The sequence below is a fragment of the Triturus cristatus genome, chromosome 10 (assembly GCF_964204655.1).
Source record: "Triturus cristatus chromosome 10, aTriCri1.1, whole genome shotgun sequence".
Classification (NCBI taxonomy): Eukaryota; Metazoa; Chordata; class Amphibia; order Caudata; family Salamandridae; genus Triturus; species Triturus cristatus.
In genome coordinates, this window is record NC_140593.1 from 845,465,600 (window position 1) to 845,484,635 (window position 19,036).

General features: G+C 47.4%; 18 non-coding genes across 18 annotated transcripts; all 18 read left to right on the forward strand.

The window, feature by feature from the left end:
• Nucleotides 1–1,305: 1,305 nt before the first annotated feature.
• On the forward strand, nt 1,306–1,378 carry TRNAV-AAC (transfer RNA valine (anticodon AAC)). The gene has a single exon. It is a non-coding gene; the product is annotated as a tRNA-Val (tRNA).
• Nucleotides 1,379–1,667: 289 nt separating this feature from the next.
• TRNAL-CAA (transfer RNA leucine (anticodon CAA)) lies at nt 1,668–1,779 on the forward strand. The gene is made up of 2 exons: nt 1,668–1,705; nt 1,734–1,779. It is a non-coding gene; the product is annotated as a tRNA-Leu (tRNA).
• Nucleotides 1,780–2,716: 937 nt separating this feature from the next.
• On the forward strand, nt 2,717–2,788 carry TRNAP-CGG (transfer RNA proline (anticodon CGG)). The gene has a single exon. It is a non-coding gene; the product is annotated as a tRNA-Pro (tRNA).
• An 887-nt stretch (nt 2,789–3,675) lies between these two features.
• TRNAP-AGG (transfer RNA proline (anticodon AGG)) lies at nt 3,676–3,747 on the forward strand. The gene has a single exon. It is a non-coding gene; the product is annotated as a tRNA-Pro (tRNA).
• A 748-nt stretch (nt 3,748–4,495) lies between these two features.
• TRNAL-CAA (transfer RNA leucine (anticodon CAA)) lies at nt 4,496–4,607 on the forward strand. Its single transcript has 2 exons — nt 4,496–4,533; nt 4,562–4,607. It is a non-coding gene; the product is annotated as a tRNA-Leu (tRNA).
• Nucleotides 4,608–5,544: 937 nt separating this feature from the next.
• Nucleotides 5,545–5,616, forward strand: TRNAP-CGG (transfer RNA proline (anticodon CGG)). Its single transcript has one exon. It is a non-coding gene; the product is annotated as a tRNA-Pro (tRNA).
• An 887-nt stretch (nt 5,617–6,503) lies between these two features.
• On the forward strand, nt 6,504–6,575 carry TRNAP-AGG (transfer RNA proline (anticodon AGG)). The gene has a single exon. It is a non-coding gene; the product is annotated as a tRNA-Pro (tRNA).
• Nucleotides 6,576–7,323: 748 nt separating this feature from the next.
• On the forward strand, nt 7,324–7,435 carry TRNAL-CAA (transfer RNA leucine (anticodon CAA)). Its single transcript has 2 exons — nt 7,324–7,361; nt 7,390–7,435. It is a non-coding gene; the product is annotated as a tRNA-Leu (tRNA).
• A 937-nt stretch (nt 7,436–8,372) lies between these two features.
• TRNAP-CGG (transfer RNA proline (anticodon CGG)) lies at nt 8,373–8,444 on the forward strand. The gene has a single exon. It is a non-coding gene; the product is annotated as a tRNA-Pro (tRNA).
• An 887-nt stretch (nt 8,445–9,331) lies between these two features.
• Nucleotides 9,332–9,403, forward strand: TRNAP-AGG (transfer RNA proline (anticodon AGG)). The gene has a single exon. It is a non-coding gene; the product is annotated as a tRNA-Pro (tRNA).
• A 1,795-nt stretch (nt 9,404–11,198) lies between these two features.
• TRNAP-CGG (transfer RNA proline (anticodon CGG)) lies at nt 11,199–11,270 on the forward strand. The gene has a single exon. It is a non-coding gene; the product is annotated as a tRNA-Pro (tRNA).
• Nucleotides 11,271–11,655: 385 nt separating this feature from the next.
• On the forward strand, nt 11,656–11,728 carry TRNAV-UAC (transfer RNA valine (anticodon UAC)). Its single transcript has one exon. It is a non-coding gene; the product is annotated as a tRNA-Val (tRNA).
• A 429-nt stretch (nt 11,729–12,157) lies between these two features.
• Nucleotides 12,158–12,229, forward strand: TRNAP-AGG (transfer RNA proline (anticodon AGG)). Its single transcript has one exon. It is a non-coding gene; the product is annotated as a tRNA-Pro (tRNA).
• A 1,795-nt stretch (nt 12,230–14,024) lies between these two features.
• On the forward strand, nt 14,025–14,096 carry TRNAP-CGG (transfer RNA proline (anticodon CGG)). Its single transcript has one exon. It is a non-coding gene; the product is annotated as a tRNA-Pro (tRNA).
• A 385-nt stretch (nt 14,097–14,481) lies between these two features.
• TRNAV-UAC (transfer RNA valine (anticodon UAC)) lies at nt 14,482–14,554 on the forward strand. The gene has a single exon. It is a non-coding gene; the product is annotated as a tRNA-Val (tRNA).
• A 429-nt stretch (nt 14,555–14,983) lies between these two features.
• On the forward strand, nt 14,984–15,055 carry TRNAP-AGG (transfer RNA proline (anticodon AGG)). Its single transcript has one exon. It is a non-coding gene; the product is annotated as a tRNA-Pro (tRNA).
• Nucleotides 15,056–17,491: 2,436 nt separating this feature from the next.
• TRNAV-AAC (transfer RNA valine (anticodon AAC)) lies at nt 17,492–17,564 on the forward strand. The gene has a single exon. It is a non-coding gene; the product is annotated as a tRNA-Val (tRNA).
• Nucleotides 17,565–18,902: 1,338 nt separating this feature from the next.
• On the forward strand, nt 18,903–18,974 carry TRNAP-CGG (transfer RNA proline (anticodon CGG)). The gene has a single exon. It is a non-coding gene; the product is annotated as a tRNA-Pro (tRNA).
• The last annotated feature ends 62 nt before the right edge of the window (nt 18,975–19,036 follow it).

Genomic DNA, 19,036 nt, shown 5'->3' on the forward strand with positions numbered 1-19,036 from the left:
CATTTCTTCTTTTCAATGCTATAAGACGCCGTGTATGGTGAGAAAGTTCCTTTCCCTGCACGCTGTTTCCCACTTTTGGCGTATAGAATTTCAGTGCCGGACTTCTTTGCAACTGCTTTTCTGGGGTGGACCATCAGTGTAGGAACATTAAATTCAAAGTGTTTTTCTAGTGTGATTTCAGGTATGGTTTTAAAATCGCCTTTTGGAATAAAAGTGGTCCTCGTTCCTTTCTTCCAAAGAAAGAGATCGGGTAAGGAGGGTCCAACGTTGAGCTTCATGGACATTGGCCCTTGGTCTGTGCTTTCCAGCCCACTAAATGCCAAGAAGATTGCTGCAAGAGTATCTGTTTCTGTGGTGTAGTGGTTATCACGTTCGCTTTACACGCGAAAGGTCCCTGGTTCGAGACTGGGCAGAAACAGCAGCTTATTGTTTGCATTTACTCTCTCAACTTATGGGAAAGCTGAGATAATGGAAGCTGTCTATCCCTCACCAGCGTGACGTACTGTGCTCCAGGGGCATCAGTGACAGCTCAAAAAGAGAAGTGACGATAGTTTGCGCCATTCGTTTGCACGTCCTTTTGTACTGAAGGGTGGGCCTACTTGATGAATGCAAGGCATGAGAGCAGAAATTGTTTTATTGTCCTCACCGAGAGCATACACCTAGAGCAAACAAAATGTCTGAAGGATGGAGGTATTTTCATTTCTTGTTCGATGACGGCCATGGAAAAGACAGCAACCATATTGCAGAAGAGAGCAGCATGTGCAGTTGCTTGCTTTGGGTGAATCATTCACCAACTCGCTGCCAATAACCCCCGGAGCCGGTGCAAAAGGTGACTCTTGTGTGCCTCGGCTCGTTGGTCTAGGGGTATGATTCTCGCTTAGGGTGCGAGAGGTCCCAGGTTCAAATCCCGGACGAGCCCTTTTTTAGAGGTAAACATACGAATCCTACTCAAAACTGACAATGCCTGACTATTTCTCATTACACTCGGCGCATTGTTGCACAAATTATTTTGAACCTCAGAAGAAAAACGGATATCCATGCTTTTTCTGCCTTCATGCTTAGTCTGTGTGTGTCCCAGGTGATGCTTTCCCAAGCTGTACTTGCTGGCATTTAGGCATCAGATATTTGTCTGTCGATGCCTGCATAAGTAAATTTTTAATACGTCTAATTGCAAGCATGTTGGCTGATATCTCTGCAGTTTTCACACTTGCTCCTCGCTTTCTGAGTGGCTGCTGATACAGCAGAATAGAAGTAGAGAGAATCCTTGAGAGGAACCTTGCTCTAACAGTAAAACACAGCAAGTTAGTTTCTGTAGTGTAGTGGTCATCACGTTCGCCTAACACGCGAAAGGTCCCCGGTTCGAGACCGGGCAGAAACACTGTGCATGAGCTGCTTTTATGTGCACCCTCTAAAACCTTATTATCTCAATGCAAGCTTAAGAAGAGGCGGTCCATGAACCCAGCGAGCCGTGGGAAACTTCCTTTACTTTTCCAAGACGAAACAAAGTAATCCTCATCCATCAGTGGTCGCTCTTGTGCCTAGCTTTTTTTTTTATCATGCCATGTTGTATTGTGGGGCCTTTACACCTGTGACATTGCTGCGAACGCTGTAAGTGCAAACATTGGCAAGTGCAGACAGAAGAGTCAGACCGGTACATAGCCAGGGCTGTCAGGATGGCCGAGTGGTCTAAGGCGCCAGACTCAAGAGAGCTTGATCTTCAGTGCAACTGAGACTTCTGGTCTCCTCATGGAGGCGTGGGTTCAAATCCCACTTCTGACAGGTCTCTTTTACACCCTTAAATCGTCCTGTTTTTTGCAGTGCATTCCCCACACACCACAATCTTTGCAGGGACCTGTAACATATGACGAGAAATCCACCAACGATCAGGCTGGGCCCTCAATCACAATTCCATGTATTCCTGGAAGGGACACCTCAGGCACACCTTCCGTTAAATTTGCACTCCATCACACTAACTGCTGTGCTGGTTTCTCATTAAGCAGTTGATCCCATCTTTGTTGTGAGGCTCTCCTGCCACCTTTTGGGCGGAGAAGGCACTGTCCCTGCAACAACACAGGCAGACATGTTCAACAGGGCTTCCTGGTTATGTGGGAGGAGCAGATTGTCATTGGTCCCCCCTTGCGAATTTTAATTTACATAAGGAAGACAGAGAGGTAGCTGGGAGTAGGCAGTACACACGGACATTGAACTCTATCTTGTGATTTGCAGCCAATTCTAGATTGAGGCAGGAGGAAAGGAGGTGACTTGCCCAACAATGGCCATTCTGGGAATTCAGCCACCCTGGGTCTCCCAGGTGAGTGTTTCAGTCCTGCGAGCCACTCATATAAATCTCGCCTGATCGAGCCTCATTGAGCGCTGAGTGAGCATGTTTGAATCCAAGAATCAAACGCTTCTTTCTTAGAAGCAAGAATTGGCAGGCCCTCCCTTGCTTCTGGGGTGGAAGTTTATGGGGCAAGGGTCCAGGACTTGCAGAGAAGTACAAGTGCCAGAAAGTGCCTGCAGTTCTCATCAGTGCCTTTTTTCTGCTCACTGGCAGCTAGGATATCGGCTGTTCCCTTCTTTGCAAGAGTGAAAAAATCAACACCTTGAGAGAAAACATGACTTTGTGTGGCTCACATAGAGAGAGAGCAGCCAAATAGCACTGCTTTGTTTCTGAAAGACGCATCAGAAATTGTTCAAATTGCTGACAGGGGAATCAGGCTCGTTGGTCTAGGGGTATGATTCTCGCTTCGGGTGCGAGAGGTCCCGGGTTCAAATCCCGGACGAGCCCATGTTGTGGAATTATTTTTAGGCTGCTTATTATATAGGACCATTTCTTCTTTTCAATGCTATAAGACGCCGTGTATGGTGAGAAAGTTCCTTTCCCTGCACGCTGTTTCCCACTTTTGGCGTATAGAATTTCAGTGCCGGACTTCTTTGCAACTGCTTTTCTGGGGTGGACCATCAGTGTAGGAACATTAAATTCAAAGTGTTTTTCTAGCGTGATTTCAGGTATGGTTTTAAAATCGCCTTTTGGAATAAAAGTGGTCCTCGTTCCTTTCTTCCAAAGAAAGAGATCGGGTAAGGAGGGTCCAACGTTGAGCTTCATGGACATTGGCCCTTGGTCTGTGCTTTCCAGCCCACTACATGCCAAGAAGATTGCTGCAAGAGTATCTGTTTCTGTGGTGTAGTGGTTATCACGTTCGCTTTACACGCGAAAGGTCCCTGATTCGAGACCGGGCAGAAACAGCAGCTTATTGTTTGCATTTACTCTCTCAACTTATAGGAAAGCTGAGATAATGGAAGCTGTCTATCCCTCACCAGCGTGACGTACTGTGCTCCAGGGGCATCAGTGACAGCTCAAAAAGAGAAGTGACGATAGTTTGCGCCATTCGTTTGCACGTCCTTTTGTACTGAAGGGTGGGCCTACTTGATGAAAGCAAGGCATGAGAGCAGAAATTGTTTTATTGTCCTCACCGAGAGCATACACCTAGAGCAAACAAAATGTCTGAAGGATGGAGGTATTTTCATTTCTTGTTCGATGACGGCCATGGAAAAGACAGCAACCATATTGCAGAAGAGAGCAGCATGTGCAGTTGCTTGCTTTGGGTGAATCATTCACCAACTCGCTGCCAATAACCCCCGGAGCCGGTGCAAAAGGTGACTCTTGTGTGCCTCGGCTCGTTGGTCTAGGGGTATGATTCTCGCTTAGGGTGCGAGAGGTCCCGGGTTCAAATCCCGGACGAGCCCTTTTTTAGAGGTAAACATACGAATCCTACTCAAAACTGACAATGCCTTACTATTTCTCATTACACTCGGCGCATTGTTGCACAAATTATTTTGAACCTCAGAAGAAAAACGGATATCCATGCTTTTTCTGCCTTCATGCTTAGTCTGTGTGTGTCCCAGGTGATGCTTTCCCAAGCTGTACTTGCTGGCATTTAGGCATCAGATATTTGTCTGTCGATGCCTGCATAAGTAAATTTTTAATACGTCTAATTGCAAGCATGTTGGCTGATATCTCTGCAGTTTTCACACTTGCTCCTCGCTTTCTGAGTGGCTGCTGATACAGCAGAATAGAAGTAGAGAGAATCCTTGAGAGGAACCTTGCTCTAACAGTAAATCACAGCAAGTTAGTTTCTGTAGTGTAGTGGTCATCACGTTCGCCTAACACGCGAAAGGTCCCCGTTTCGAGACCGGGCAGAAACACTGTGCATGAGCTGCTTTTATGTGCACCCTCTAAAACCTTATTATCTCAATGCAAGCTTAAGAAGAGGCGGTCCATGAACCCAGCGAGCCGTGGGAAACTTCCTTTACTTTTCCAAGACGAAACAAAGTAATCCGCATCCATCAGTGGTCGCTCTTGTGCCTAGCTTTTTTTTTTATCATGCCATGTTGTCTTGTGGGGCCTTTACACCTGTGACATTGCTGCGAACGCTGTAAGTGCAAACATTGGCAAGTGCAGACAGAAGAGTCAGACCTGTACATAGCCAGGGCTGTCAGGATGGCCGAGTGGTCTAAGGCGCCAGACTCAAGAGAGCTTGATCTTCAGTGCAACTGAGACTTCTGGTCTCCTCATGGAGGCGTGGGTTCAAATCCCACTTCTGACAGGTCTCTTTTACACCCTTAAATCGTCCTGTTTTTTGCAGTGCATTCCCCACACACCACAATCTTTGCACGGACCTGTAACATATGACGAGAAATCCACCAACGATCAGGCTGGGCCCTCAATCACAATTCCATGTATTCCTGGAAGGGACACCTCAGGCACACCTTCCGTTAAATTTGCACTCCATCACACTAACTGCTGTGCTGGTTTCTCATTAAGCAGTTGATCCCATCTTTGTTGTGAGGCTCTCCTGCCACCTTTTGGGCGGAGAAGGCACTGTCCCTGCAACAACACAGGCAGACATGTTCAACAGGGCTTCCTGGTTATGTGGGAGGAGCAGATTGTCATTGGTCCCCCCTTGCGAATTTTAATTTACATAAGGAAGACAGAGAGGTAGCTGGGAGTAGGCAGTACACACGGACATTGAACTCTATCTTGTGATTTGCAGCCAATTCTAGATTGAGGCAGGAGGAAAGGAGGTGACTTGCCCAACAATGGCCATTCTGGGAATTCAGCCACCCTGGGTCTCCCAGGTGAGTGTTTCAGTCCTGCGAGCCACTCATATAAATCTCGCCTGATCGAGCCTCATTGAGTGCTGAGTGAGCATGTTTGAATCCAAGAATCAAACGCTTCTTTCTTAGAAGCAAGAATTGGCAGGCCCTCCCTTGCTTCTGGGGTGGAAGTTTATGGGGCAAGGGTCCAGGACTTGCAGAGAAGTACAAGTGCCAGAAAGTGCCTGCAGTTCTCATCAGTGCCTTTTTTCTGCTCACTGGCAGCTAGGATATCGGCTGATCCCTTCCTTGCAAGAGTGAAAAAAACAACACCTTGAGAGAAAACATGACTTTGTGTGGCTCACATAGAGAGAGAGCAGCCAAATAGCACTGCTTTGTTTCTGAAAGACGCATCAGAAATTGTTCAAATTGCTGACAGGGGAATCAGGCTCGTTGGTCTAGGGGTATGATTCTTGCTTCGGGTGCGAGAGGTCCCGGGTTCAAATCCCGGACGAGCCCATGTTGTGGAATTATTTTTAGGCTGCTTATTATATAGGACCATTTCTTCTTTTCAATGCTATAGGACGCCGTGTATGGTGAGAAAGTTCCTTTCCCTGCACGCTGTTTCCCACTTTTGGCGTATAGAATTTCAGTGCCGGACTTCTTTGCAACTGCTTTTCTGGGGTGGACCATCAGTGTAGGAACATTAAATTCAAAGTGTTTTTCTAGCGTGATTTCAGGTATGGTTTTAAAATCGCCTTTTGGAATAAAAGTGGTCCTCGTTCCTTTCTTCCAAAGAAAGAGATCGGGTAAGGAGGGTCCAACGTTGAGCTTCATGGACATTGGCCCTTGGTCTGTGCTTTCCAGCCCACTACATGCCAAGAAGATTGCTGCAAGAGTATCTGTTTCTGTGGTGTAGTGGTTATCATGTTCGCTTTACACGCGAAAAGTCCCTGGTTCGAGACCGGGCAGAAACAGCAGCTTATTGTTTGCATTTACTCTCTCAACTTATAGGAAAGCTGAGATAATGGAAGCTGTCTATCCCTCACCAGCGTGACGTACTGTGCTCCAGCGGCATCAGTGACAGCTCAAAAAGAGAAGTGACGATAGTTTGCGCCATTCGTTTGCACGTCCTTTTGAACTGAAGGGTGGGCCTACTTGATGAAAGCAAGGCATGAGAGCAGAAATTGTTTTATTGTCCTCACCGAGAGCATACACCTAGAGCAAACAAAATGTCTGAAGGATGGAGGTATTTTCATTTCTTGTTCGATGACGGCCATGGAAAAGACAGCAACCATATTGCAGAAGAGAGCAGCATGTGCAGTTGCTTGCTTTGGGTGAATCATTCACCAACTCGCTGCCAATAACCCCCGGAGCCGGTGCAAAAGGTGACTCTTGTGTGCCTCGGCTCGTTGGTCTAGGGGTATGATTCTCGCTTAGGGTGCGAGAGGTCCCGGGTTCAAATCCCGGACGAGCCCTTTTTTAGAGGTAAACATACGAATCCTACTCAAAACTGACAATGCCTGACTATTTCTCATTACACTCGGCGCATTGTTGCACAAATTATTTTGAACCTCAGAAGAAAAACGGATATCCATGCTTTTTCTGCCTTCATGCTTAGTCTGTGTGTGTCCCAGGTGATGCTTTCCCAAGCTGTACTTGCTGGCATTTAGGCATCAGATATTTGTCTGTCGATGCCTGCATAAGTAAATTTTTAATACGTCTAATTGCAAGCATGTTGGCTGATATCTCTGCAGTTTTCACACTTGCTCCTCGCTTTCTGAGTGGCTGCTGATACAGCAGAATAGAAGTAGAGAGAATCCTTGAGAGGAACCTTGCTCTAACAGTAAAACACAGCAAGTTAGTTTCTGTAGTGTAGTGGTCATCACGTTCGCCTAACACGCGAAAGTTCCCCGGTTTGAGACCGGGCAGAAACACTGTGCATGAGCTGCTTTTATGTGCACCCTCTAAAACCTTATTATCTCAATGCAAGCTTAAGAAGAGGCGGTCCATGAACCCAGCGAGCCGTGGGAAACTTCCTTTACTTTTCCAAGACGAAACAAAGTAATCCGCATCCATCAGTGGTCGCTCTTGTGCCTAGCTTTTTTTTTTATCATGCCATGTTGTATTGTGGGGCCTTTACACCTGTGACATTGCTGCGAACGCTGTAAGTGCAAACATTGGCAAGTGCAGACAGAAGAGTCAGACCTGTACATAGCCAGGGCTGTCAGGATGGCCGAGTGGTCTAAGGCGCCAGACTCAAGAGAGCTTGATCTTCAGTGCAACTGAGACTTCTGGTCTCCTCATGGAGGCGTGGGTTCAAATCCCACTTCTGACAGGTCTCTTTTACACCCTTAAATCGTCCTGTTTTTTGCAGTGCATTCCCCACACACCACAATCTTTGCACGGACCTGTAACATATGACGAGAAATCCACCAACGATCAGGCTGGGCCCTCAATCACAATTCCATGTATTCCTGGAAGGGACACCTCAGGCACACCTTCCGTTAAATTTGCACTCCATCACACTAACTGCTGTGCTGGTTTCTCATTAAGCAGTTGATCCCATCTTTGTTGTGAGGCTCTCCTGCCACCTTTTGGGCGGAGAAGGCACTGTCCCTGCAACAACACAGGCAGACATGTTCAACAGGGCTTCCTGGTTATGTGGGAGGAGCAGATTGTCATTGGTCCCCCCTTGCGAATTTTAATTTACATAAGGAAGACAGAGAGGTAGCTGGGAGTAGGCAGTACACACGGACATTGAACTCTATCTTGTGATTTGCAGCCAATTCTAGATTGAGGCAGGAGGAAAGGAGGTGACTTGCCCAACAATGGCCATTCTGGGAATTCAGCCACCCTGGGTCTCCCAGGTGAGTGTTTCAGTCCTGCGAGCCACTCATATAAATCTCGCCTGATCGAGCCTCATTGAGCGCTGAGTGAGCATGTTTGAATCCAAGAATCAAACGCTTCTTTCTTAGAAGCAAGAATTGGCAGGCCCTCCCTTGCTTCTGGGGTGGAAGTTTATGGGGCAAGGGTCCAGGACTTGCAGAGAAGTACAAGTGCCAGAAAGTGCCTGCAGTTCTCATCAGTGCCTTTTTTCTGTTCACTGGCAGCTAGGATATCGGCTGATCCCTTCTTTGCAAGAGTGAAAAAAACAACACCTTGAGAGAAAACATGACTTTGTGTGGCTCACATAGAGAGAGAGCAGCCAAATAGCACTGCTTTGTTTCTGAAAGACGCATCAGAAATTGTTCAAATTGCTGACAGGGGAATCAGGCTCGTTGGTCTAGGGGTATGATTCTCGCTTCGGGTGCGAGAGGTCCCGGGTTCAAATCCCGGACGAGCCCATGTTGTGGAATTATTTTTAGGCTGCTTATTATATAGGACCATTTCTTCTTTTCAATGCTATAAGACGCCGTGTATGGTGAGAAAGTTCCTTTCCCTGCACGCTGTTTCCCACTTTTGGCGTATAGAATTTCAGTGCCGGACTTCTTTGCAACTGCTTTGCTGGGGTGGACCATCAGTGTAGGAACATTAAATTCAAAGTGTTTTTCTAGCGTGATTTCAGGTATGGTTTTAAAATCACCTTTTGGAATAAAAGTGGTCCTCGTTCCTTTCTTCCAAAGAAAGAGATCGGGTAAGGAGGGTCCAACATTGAGCTTCATTGACATTGGCCCTTGGTCTGTGCTTTCCAGCCCACTACATGCCAAGAAGATTGCTGCAAGAGTATCTGTTTCTGTGGTGTAGTGGTTATCACGTTCGCTTTACACGCGAAAGGTCCCTGATTCGAGACCGGGCAGAAACAGCAGCTTATTGTTTGCATTTACTCTCTCAACTTATAGGAAAGCTGAGATAATGGAAGCTGTCTATCCCTCACCAGCGTGACGTACTGTGCTCCAGGGGCATCAGTGACAGCTCAAAAAGAGAAGTGACGATAGTTTGCGCCATTCGTTTGCACGTCCTTTTGTACTGAAGGGTGGGCCTACTTGATGAAAGCAAGGCATGAGAGCAGAAATTGTTTTATTGTCCTCACCGAGAGCATACACCTAGAGCAAACAAAATGTCTGAAGGATGGAGGTATTTTCATTTCTTGTTCGATGACGGCCATGGAAAAGACAGCAACCATATTGCAGAAGAGAGCAGCATGTGCAGTTGCTTGCTTTGGGTGAATCATTCACCAACTCGCTGCCAATAACCCCCGGAGCCGGTGCAAAAGGTGACTCTTGTGTGCCTCGGCTCGTTGGTCTAGGGGTATGATTCTCGCTTAGGGTGCGAGAGGTCCCGGGTTCAAATCCCGGACGAGCCCTTTTTTAGAGGTAAACATACGAATCCTACTCAAAACTGACAATGCCTTACTATTTCTCATTACACTCGGCGCATTGTTGCACAAATTATTTTGAACCTCAGAAGAAAAACGGATATCCATGCTTTTTCTGCCTTCATGCTTAGTCTGTGTGTGTCCCAGGTGATGCTTTCCCAAGCTGTACTTGCTGGCATTTAGGCATCAGATATTTGTCTGTCGATGCCTGCATAAGTAAATTTTTAATACGTCTAATTGCAAGCATGTTGGCTGATATCTCTGCAGTTTTCACACTTGCTCCTCGCTTTCTGAGTGGCTGCTGATACAGCAGAATAGAAGTAGAGAGAATCCTTGAGAGGAACCTTGCTCTAACAGTAAAACACAGCAAGTTAGTTTCTGTAGTGTAGTGGTCATCACGTTCGCCTAACACGCGTAAGGTCCCCGGTTCGAGACCGAGCAGAAGCACTGTGCATGAGCTGCTTTTATGTGCACCCTCTAAAACCTTATTATCTCAATGCAAGCTTAAGAAGAGGCGGTCCATGAACCCAGCGAGCCGTGGGAAACTTCCTTTACTTTTCCAAGACGAAACAAAGTAATCCGCATCCATCAGTGGTCGCTCTTGTGCCTAGCTTTTTTTTTTATCATGCCATGTTGTATTGTGGGGCCTTTACACCTGTGACATTGCTGCGAACGCTGTAAGTGCAAACATTGGCAAGTGCAGACAGAAGAGTCAGACCTGTACATAGCCAGGGCTGTCAGGATGGCCGAGTGGTCTAAGGTGCCAGACTCAAGAGAGCTTGATCTTCAGTGCAACTGAGACTTCTGGTCTCCTCATGGAGGCGTGGGTTCAAATCCCACTTCTGACAGGTCTCTTTTACACCCTTAAATCGTCCTGTTTTTTGCAGTGCATTCCCCACACACCACAATCTTTGCACGGACCTGTAACATATGACGAGAAATCCACCAACGATCAGGCTGGGCCCTCAATCACAATTCCATGTATTCCTGGAAGGGACACCTCAGGCACACCTTCCGTTAAATTTGCACTCCATCACACTAACTGCTGTGCTGGTTTCTCATTAAGCAGTTGATCCAATCTTTGTTGTGAGGCTCTCCTGCCACCTTTTGGGCGGAGAAGGCACTGTCCCTGCAACAACACAGGCAGACATGTTCAACAGGGCTTCCTGGTTATGTGGGAGGAGCAGATTGTCATTGGTCCCCCCTTGCGAATTTTAATTTACATAAGGAAGACAGAGAGGTAGCTGGGAGTAGGCAGTACACACGGACATTGAACTCTATCTTGTGATTTGCAGCCAATTCTAGATTGAGGCAGGAGGAAAGGAGGTGACTTGCCCAACAATGGCCATTCTGGGAATTCAGCCACCCTGGGTCTCCCAGGTGAGTGTTTCAGTCCTGCGAGCCACTCATATAAATCTCGCCTGATCGAGACATTGAGCGCTGAGTGAGCGTGTTTGAATCCAAGAATCAAACGCCTCTTTCTTAGGAGCAAGAATTGGCAGGCCCTCCCTTGCTTCTGGGGTGGAAATTAATGGGGCAAGGGTCCAGGACTTGCAGAGAAGTACAAGTGCCAGAAAGTGCCTGCAGTTCTCATCAGTGCCTTTTTTCTGCTCACTGGCAGCTAGGATATCGGCTGATCCCTTCCTTGCAAGAGTGAAAAAAACAACACCTTGACAGAAAACATGACTTTGTGTGGCTCACATAGAGAGAGAGCAGCCAAATAGCACTGCTTTGTTTCTGAAAGACGCATCAGAAATTGTTCAAATTGCCAACAGGGGAACCAGGCTCGTTGGTCTAGGGGTATGATTCTCGCTTCGGGTGCGAGAGGTCCCGGGTTCAAATCCCGGACGAGCCCATGTTGTGGAATTATTTTTAGGCTGCTTATTATATAGGACCATTTCTTCTTTTCAATGCTATAAGACGCCGTGTATGGTGAGAAAGTTCCTTTCCCTGCACGCTGTTTCCCACTTTTGGCGTATAGAATTTCAGTGCCGGACTTCTTTGCAACTGCTTTTCTGGGGTGGACCATCAGTGTAGGAACATTAAATTCAAAGTGTTTTTCTAGTGTGATTTCAGGTATGGTTTTAAAATCGCCTTTTGGAATAAAAGTGGTCCTCGTTCCTTTCTTCCAAAGAAAGAGATCGGGTAAGGAGGGTCCAACGTTGAGCTTCATGGACATTGGCCCTTGGTCTGTGCTTTCCAGCCCACTACATGCCAAGAAGATTGCTGCAAGAGTATCTGTTTCTGTGGTGTAGTGGTTATCACGTTCGCTTTACACGCGAAAGGTCCCTGGTTCGAGACCGGGCAGAAACAGCAGCTTATTGTTTGCATTTACTCTCTCAACTTATGGGAAAGCTGAGATAATGGAAGCTGTCTATCCCTCACCAGCGTGACGTACTGTGCTCCAGGGGCATCAGTGACAGCTCAAAAAGAGAAGTGACGATAGTTTGTGCCATTCGTTTGCACGTCCTTTTGTACTGAAGGGTGGGCCTACTTGATGAAAGCAAGGCATGAGAGCAGAAATTGTTTTATTGTCCTCACCGAGAGCATACACCTAGAGCAAACAAAATGTCTGAAGGATGGAGGTATTTTCATTTCTTGTTCGATGACGGCCATGGAAAAGACAGCAACCATATTGCAGAAGAGAGCAGCATGTGCAGTTGCTTGCTTTGGGTGAATCATTCACCAACTCGCTGCCAATAACCCCCGGAGCCGGTGCAAAAGGTGACTCTTGTGTGCCTCGGCTCGTTGGTCTAGGGGTATGATTCTCGCTTAGGGTGCGAGAGGTCCCGGGTTCAAATCCCGGACGAGCCCTTTTTTAGAGGTAAACATACGAATCCTACTCAAAACTGACAATGCCTTACTATTTCTCATTACACTCGGCGCATTGTTGCACAAATTATTTTGAACCTCAGAAGAAAAACGGATATCCATGCTTTTTCTGCCTTCATGCTTAGTCTGTGTGTGTCCCAGGTGATGCTTTCCCAAGCTGTACTTGCTGGCATTTAGGCATCAGATATTTGTCTGTCGATGCCTGCATAAGTAAATTTTTAATACGTCTAATTGCAAGCATGTTGGCTGATATCTCTGCAGTTTTCACACTTGCTCCTCGCTTTCTGAGTGGCTGCTGATACAGCAGAATAGAAGTAGAGAGAATCCTTGAGAGGAACCTTGCTCTAACAGTAAAACACAGCAAGTTAGTTTCTGTAGTGTAGTGGTCATCACGTTCGCCTAACACGCGTAAGGTCCCCGGTTCGAGACCGAGCAGAAGCACTGTGCATGAGCTGCTTTTATGTGCACCCTCTAAAACCTTATTATCTCAATGCAAGCTTAAGAAGAGGCGGTCCATGAACCCAGCGAGCCGTGGGAAACTTCCTTTACTTTTCCAAGACGAAACAAAGTAATCCGCATCCATCAGTGGTCGCTCTTGTGCCTAGCTTTTTTTTTTATCATGCCATGTTGTATTGTGGGGCCTTTACACCTGTGACATTGCTGCGAACGCTGTAAGTGCAAACATTGGCAAGTGCAGACAGAAGAGTCAGACCTGTACATAGCCAGGGCTGTCAGGATGGCCGAGTGGTCTAAGGTGCCAGACTCAAGAGAGCTTGATCTTCAGTGCAACTGAGACTTCTGGTCTCCTCATGGAGGCGTGGGTTCAAATCCCACTTCTAACAGGTCTCTTTTACACCCTTAAATCGTCCTGTTTTTTGCAGTGCATTCCCCACACACCACAATCTTTGCACGGACCTGTAACATATGACGAGAAATCCACCAACGATCAGGCTGGGCCCTCAATCACAATTCCATGTATTCCTGGAAGGGACACCTCAGGCACACCTTCCGTTAAATTTGCACTCCATCACACTAACTGCTGTGCTGGTTTCTCATTAAGCAGTTGATCCAATCTTTGTTGTGAGGCTCTCCTGCCACCTTTTGGGCGGAGAAGGCACTGTCCCTGCAACAACACAGGCAGACATGTTCAACAGGGCTTCCTGGTTATGTGGGAGGAGCAGATTGTCATTGGTCCCCCCTTGCGAATTTTAATTTACATAAGGAAGACAGAGAGGTAGCTGGGAGTAGGCAGTACACACGGACATTGAACTCTATCTTGTGATTTGCAGCCAATTCTAGATTGAGGCAGGAGGAAAGGAGGTGACTTGCCCAACAATGGCCATTCTGGGAATTCAGCCACCCTGGGTCTCCCAGGTGAGTGTTTCAGTCCTGCGAGCCACTCATATAAATCTCGCCTGATCGAGACATTGAGCGCTGAGTGAGCGTGTTTGAATCCAAGAATCAAACGCCTCTTTCTTAGGAGCAAGAATTGGCAGGCCCTCCCTTGCTTCTGGGGTGGAAATTAATGGGGCAAGGGTCCAGGACTTGCAGAGAAGTACAAGTGCCAGAAAGTGCCTGCAGTTCTCATCAGTGCCTTTTTTCTGCTCACTGGCAGCTAGGATATCGGCTGATCCCTTCCTTGCAAGAGTGAAAAAAACAACACCTTGACAGAAAACATGACTTTGTGTGGCTCACATAGAGAGAGAGCAGCCAAATAGCACTGCTTTGTTTCTGAAAGACGCATCAGAAATTGTTCAAATTGCCAACAGGGGAACCAGGCTCGTTGGTCTAGGGGTATGATTCTCGCTTCGGGTGCGAGAGGTCCCGGGTTCAAATCCCGGACGAGCCCATGTTGTGGAATTATTTTTAGGCTGCTTATTATATAGGACCATTTCTTCTTTTCAATGCTATAAGACGCCGTGTATGGTGAGAAAGTTCCTTTCCCTGCACGCTGTTTCCCACTTTTGGCGTATAGAATTTCAGTGCCGGACTTCTTTGCAACTGCTTTTCTGGGGTGGACCATCAGTGTAGGAACATTAAATTCAAAGTGTTTTTCTAGTGTGATTTCAGGTATGGTTTTAAAATCGCCTTTTGGAATAAAAGTGGTCCTCGTTCCTTTCTTCCAAAGAAAGAGATCGGGTAAGGAGGGTCCAACGTTGAGCTTCATGGACATTGGCCCTTGGTCTGTGCTTTCCAGCCCACTACATGCCAAGAAGATTGCTGCAAGAGTATCTGTTTCTGTGGTGTAGTGGTTATCACGTTCGCTTTACACGCGAAAGGTCCCTGGTTCGAGACCGGGCAGAAACAGCAGCTTATTGTTTGCATTTACTCTCTCAACTTATGGGAAAGCTGAGATAATGGAAGCTGTCTATCCCTCACCAGCGTGACGTACTGTGCTCCAGGGGCATCAGTGACAGCTCAAAAAGAGAAGTGACGATAGTTTGCGCCATTCGTTTGCACGTCCTTTTGTACTGAAGGGTGGGCCTACTTGATGAATGCAAGGCATGAGAGCAGAAATTGTTTTATTGTCCTCACCGAGAGCATACACCTAGAGCAAACAAAATGTCTGAAGGATGGAGGTATTTTCATTTCTTGTTCGATGACGGCCATGGAAAAGACAGCAACCATATTGCAGAAGAGAGCAGCATGTGCAGTTGCTTGCTTTGGGTGAATCATTCACCAACTCGCTGCCAATAACCCCCGGAGCCGGTGCAAAAGGTGACTCTTGTGTGCCTCGGCTCGTTGGTCTAGGGGTATGATTCTCGCTTAGGGTGCGAGAGGTCCCGGGTTCAAATCCCGGACGAGCCCTTTTTTAGAGGTAAGCATACGAATCCTACTCAAAACTGACAATGCCTGACTATTTCTCATTACACTCGGCGCATTGTTGCACAAATTATTTTGAACCTCAGAAGAAAAACGGATATCCATGCTTTTTTAGGTCTCGTCTGAGACAGCGCTTTAGCGCTGTTCTGGCGAGACTTATAGTAGGCACTTTTGGAAGTGCAAACAGTGCTTTCCAGGCCTCCAAATACAGTGCATGTGCCCTGGGCGCGCGCACCATTTGGCAGCCTGAAAAGCACTGCCTGATCACTTGCTTTGATGTCCTCAGTGAGCCGCGGGGCCACTGAGGACATCAAAGTGCACACCATTTGCCACCCCTTGTTTTTTCCTTTGATCCCTATCTTTCCCTTCCTCAATCTCACCCTCTCCCTGCCTTTTACAACTGCGGCCCGCACCACTGCGCCCGCCCCCACTCCCCCCTCCCACTCCCTCCTCGTCAGCTTCAGTGCGCTCTTGTTCTGTGCCACCCGTTTTTTTTTCCTCGTTTTTTGTGCCTTTCTGCCCTCTGTTCCACTCGTTTTCCCTCTTTTTGTGCCTTTCTGTCCTCTGTTACACTCGTTTTCCCTCTTTTTTTGTTCCTTTCTGCCCTCTGCTCCTCTCGTTTTTGTGCCCTTCTGCCCTCTGTTCCACTCGTTTTTGTGCCCTTCTGCCCTCTGTTCCACTCGTTTTTTGTGTGCCTTTCTGCCCTCTGCTCCTCTCGTCTTTTGTGCCCTTCTGCGCCACTCTTTTTTGTGCCTTTCTGTCCTCTGTTCCACTCGTTTCCCTCTTTTTTTTGTGCCTTTCTGCCCTCTGTTCCACTCGTTTTTTTGTGCCCTTCTGCCCTCTGTGCCACTCGTTTTTCGTGCCTTTCTGCCCTCTGTTCCTTTCGTTTTTCTGTACCGGCTTGTTACCCAGGAGTCTGTGTAAGGCGCGCGCCTACAGACCGGTCCCTTAAGGTGACTGGCCACCACGTCATCAGAGACTTTATGTTCCTGTCTTGTCCTTAAGTAGACGACAAAGTATTGTGGGAGTTGTAGTTCTGGTTTAACTCAAATTGAACAATTTAGCTGCGGATCTAGATGAAGGAATACGGTGACCTTGCTTGCTGGGACTACATTCCTCTGCACGTCTAGTACACACTAGGAAACTGTCCCCCGACTTCCCAAGAAAAGGCCTCAGAGAGGACATGTGGTCACAGGACAGCCTTCATGGCCTGTGCCTGGCCTCCGAAGCTGCACCCTTCGAAGCACTGAGCCAGGGCCAGGGTTGGGGCGCAGAGGGGCTCTGCTCGCTTATACTCCCCCGGAGTGTTTATTCACTTTCAGAATGAATCCTCCATATCTGTAGTGTCACGTGAGGCAGGATCATGGGATTCTGTGGGTGCGCAGCCCTGAGGATCACCCCCCCCCCTCCCCGAAACGTTAATCCTTGAAGCCCGGGATGTCAGGGTGGTGTCTAACTGGCTGGCTTTGAGGCGCTGCCAGAAAGACACGTTGGCGCTAGCTGGAGAGTTGTGCCTGGCACCAAGGTCCACCTGTAGTGCCACTTAGTGGGAACTTGAACCAGGCGCTAAGCAGCGGTCGGATACTGGTGCAAGCTGGCGATATGTGCCAGGCTCTCTCGTGACCCGCACCTGATGGCACCCCGGCATCTGCCCCTGGCAGTGATTCACGTAGCTCCATCACTATAAAGTTATTTCGAAAAATTGATCCCTTAAAACTTACAGTCTATAAAACAATCATCAGATCACAACATTTCAAGATTGTTGGAACGGGACGTCACGAAAAGATTTATAAGGGGGACGAACCCTTAGTAAACAGGAATTGGCCTGTCAACCAATCAAGAGACTGCAATAACAAGCGGCACTGAAAGCGATCGCTATTGTAAAATGTATGGGTGCGTCTGTAGCATAACTAGTGCTCATGTAAAGCGCTCTGATACCTCCGGGTCGAGTTCGTGCTATATAAAACTCCACCCAAAAAAAACAAGCATTTGCAATGCAATAGGTCTCGCATTGACGTGAGTTTGAGCTATTGACATTGCAAATAACAATGCCTTTTAGTTTTGTTTTCTTTTTATAAACATAAATAAAAGGCATTGTTATTTACAATGCCAGTGGCATAAACTTGCGTAACTGCGAGACCTATTGCATTGCAAATGCTTGTCTGCCTTCATGCTTAGTCTGTGTGTGTCCCAGGTGATGCTTTCCCAAGCTGTACTTGCTGGCATTTAGGCATCAGATATTTGTCTGTCGATGCCTGCATAAGTAAATTTTTAATACGTCTAATTGCAAGCATGTTGGCTGATATCTCTGCAGTTTTCACACTTGCTCCTCGCTTTCTGAGTGGCTGCTGATACAGCAGAATAGAAGTAGAGAGAATCCTTGAGAGGAACCTTGCTCTAACAGTAAAACACAGCAAGTTAGTTTCTGTAGTGTAGTGGTCATCACGTTCGCCTAACACGCGAAAGGTCCCCGGTTCGAGACCGGGCAGAAACACTGTGCATGAGCTGCTTTTATGTGCACCCTCTAAAACCTTATTATCTCAATGCAAGCTTAAGAAGAGGCGGTCCATGAACCCAGCGAGCCGTGGGAAACTTCCTTTACTTTTCCAAGACGAAACAAAGTAATCCGCATCCATCAGTGGTCGCTCTTGTGCCTAGCTTTTTTTTTTATCATGCCATGTTGTATTGTGGGGCCTTTACACCTGTGACATTGCTGCGAACGCTGTAAGTGCAAACATTGGCAAGTGCAGACAGAAGAGTCAGACCTGTACATAGCCAGGGCTGCCAGTATGGCCGAGTGGTCTAAGGCGCCAGACTCAAGAGAGCTTGATCTTCAGTGCAACTGAGACTTCTGGTCTCCTCATGGAGGCGTGGGTTCAAATCCCACTTCTGACAGGTCTCTTTTACACCCTTAAATCGTCCTGTTTTTTGCAGTGCATTCCCCACACACCACAATCTTTGCACGGACCTGTAACATATGACGAGAAATCCACCAACGATCAGGCAGGGCCCTCAATCACAATTCCATGTATTCCTGGAAGGGACACCTCAGGCACACCTTCCGTTAAATTTGCACTCCATCACACTAACTGCTGTGCTGGTTTCTCATTAAGCAGTTGATCCCATCTTTGTTGTGAGGCTCTCCTGCCACCTTTTGGGCGGAGAAGGCACTGTCCCTGCAACAACACAGGCAGACATGTTCAACAGGGCTTCCTGGTTATGTGGGAGGAGCAGATTGTCATTGGTCCCCCCTTGCGAATTTTAATTTACATAAGGAAGACAGAGAGGTAGCTGGGAGTAGGCAGTACACACGGACATTGAACTCTATCTTGTGATTTGCAGCCAATTCTAGATTGAGGCAGGAGGAAAGGAGGTGATTTGCCCAACAATGGCCATTCTGGGAATTCAGCCACCCTGGGTCTCCCAGGTGAGTGTTTCAGTCCTGCGAGCCACTCATATAAATCTCGCCTGATCGAGCCTCATTGAGTGCTGAGTGAGCATGTTTGAATCCAAGAATCAAACGCTTCTTTCTTAGAAGCAAGAATTGGCAGGCCCTCCCTTGCTTCTGGGGTGGAAGTTTATGGGGCAAGGGTCCAGGACTTGCAGAGAAGTACAAGTGCCAGAAAGTGCCTGCAGTTCTCATCAGTGCCTTTTTTCTGCTCACTGGCAGCTAGGATATCGGCTGATCCCTTCCTTGCAAGAGTGAAAAAAACAACACCTTGAGAGAAAACATGACTTTGTGTGGCTCACATAGAGAGAGAGCAGCCAAATAGCACTGCTTTGTTTCTGAAAGACGCATCAGAAATTGTTCAAATTGCTGACAGGGGAATCAGGCTTGTTGGTCTAGGGGTATGATTCTCGCTTCGGGTGCGAGAGGTCCCGGGTTCAAACCCCGGACGAGCCCATGTTGTGGAATTATTTTTAGGCTGCTTATTATATAGGACCATTTCTTCTTTTCAATGCTAT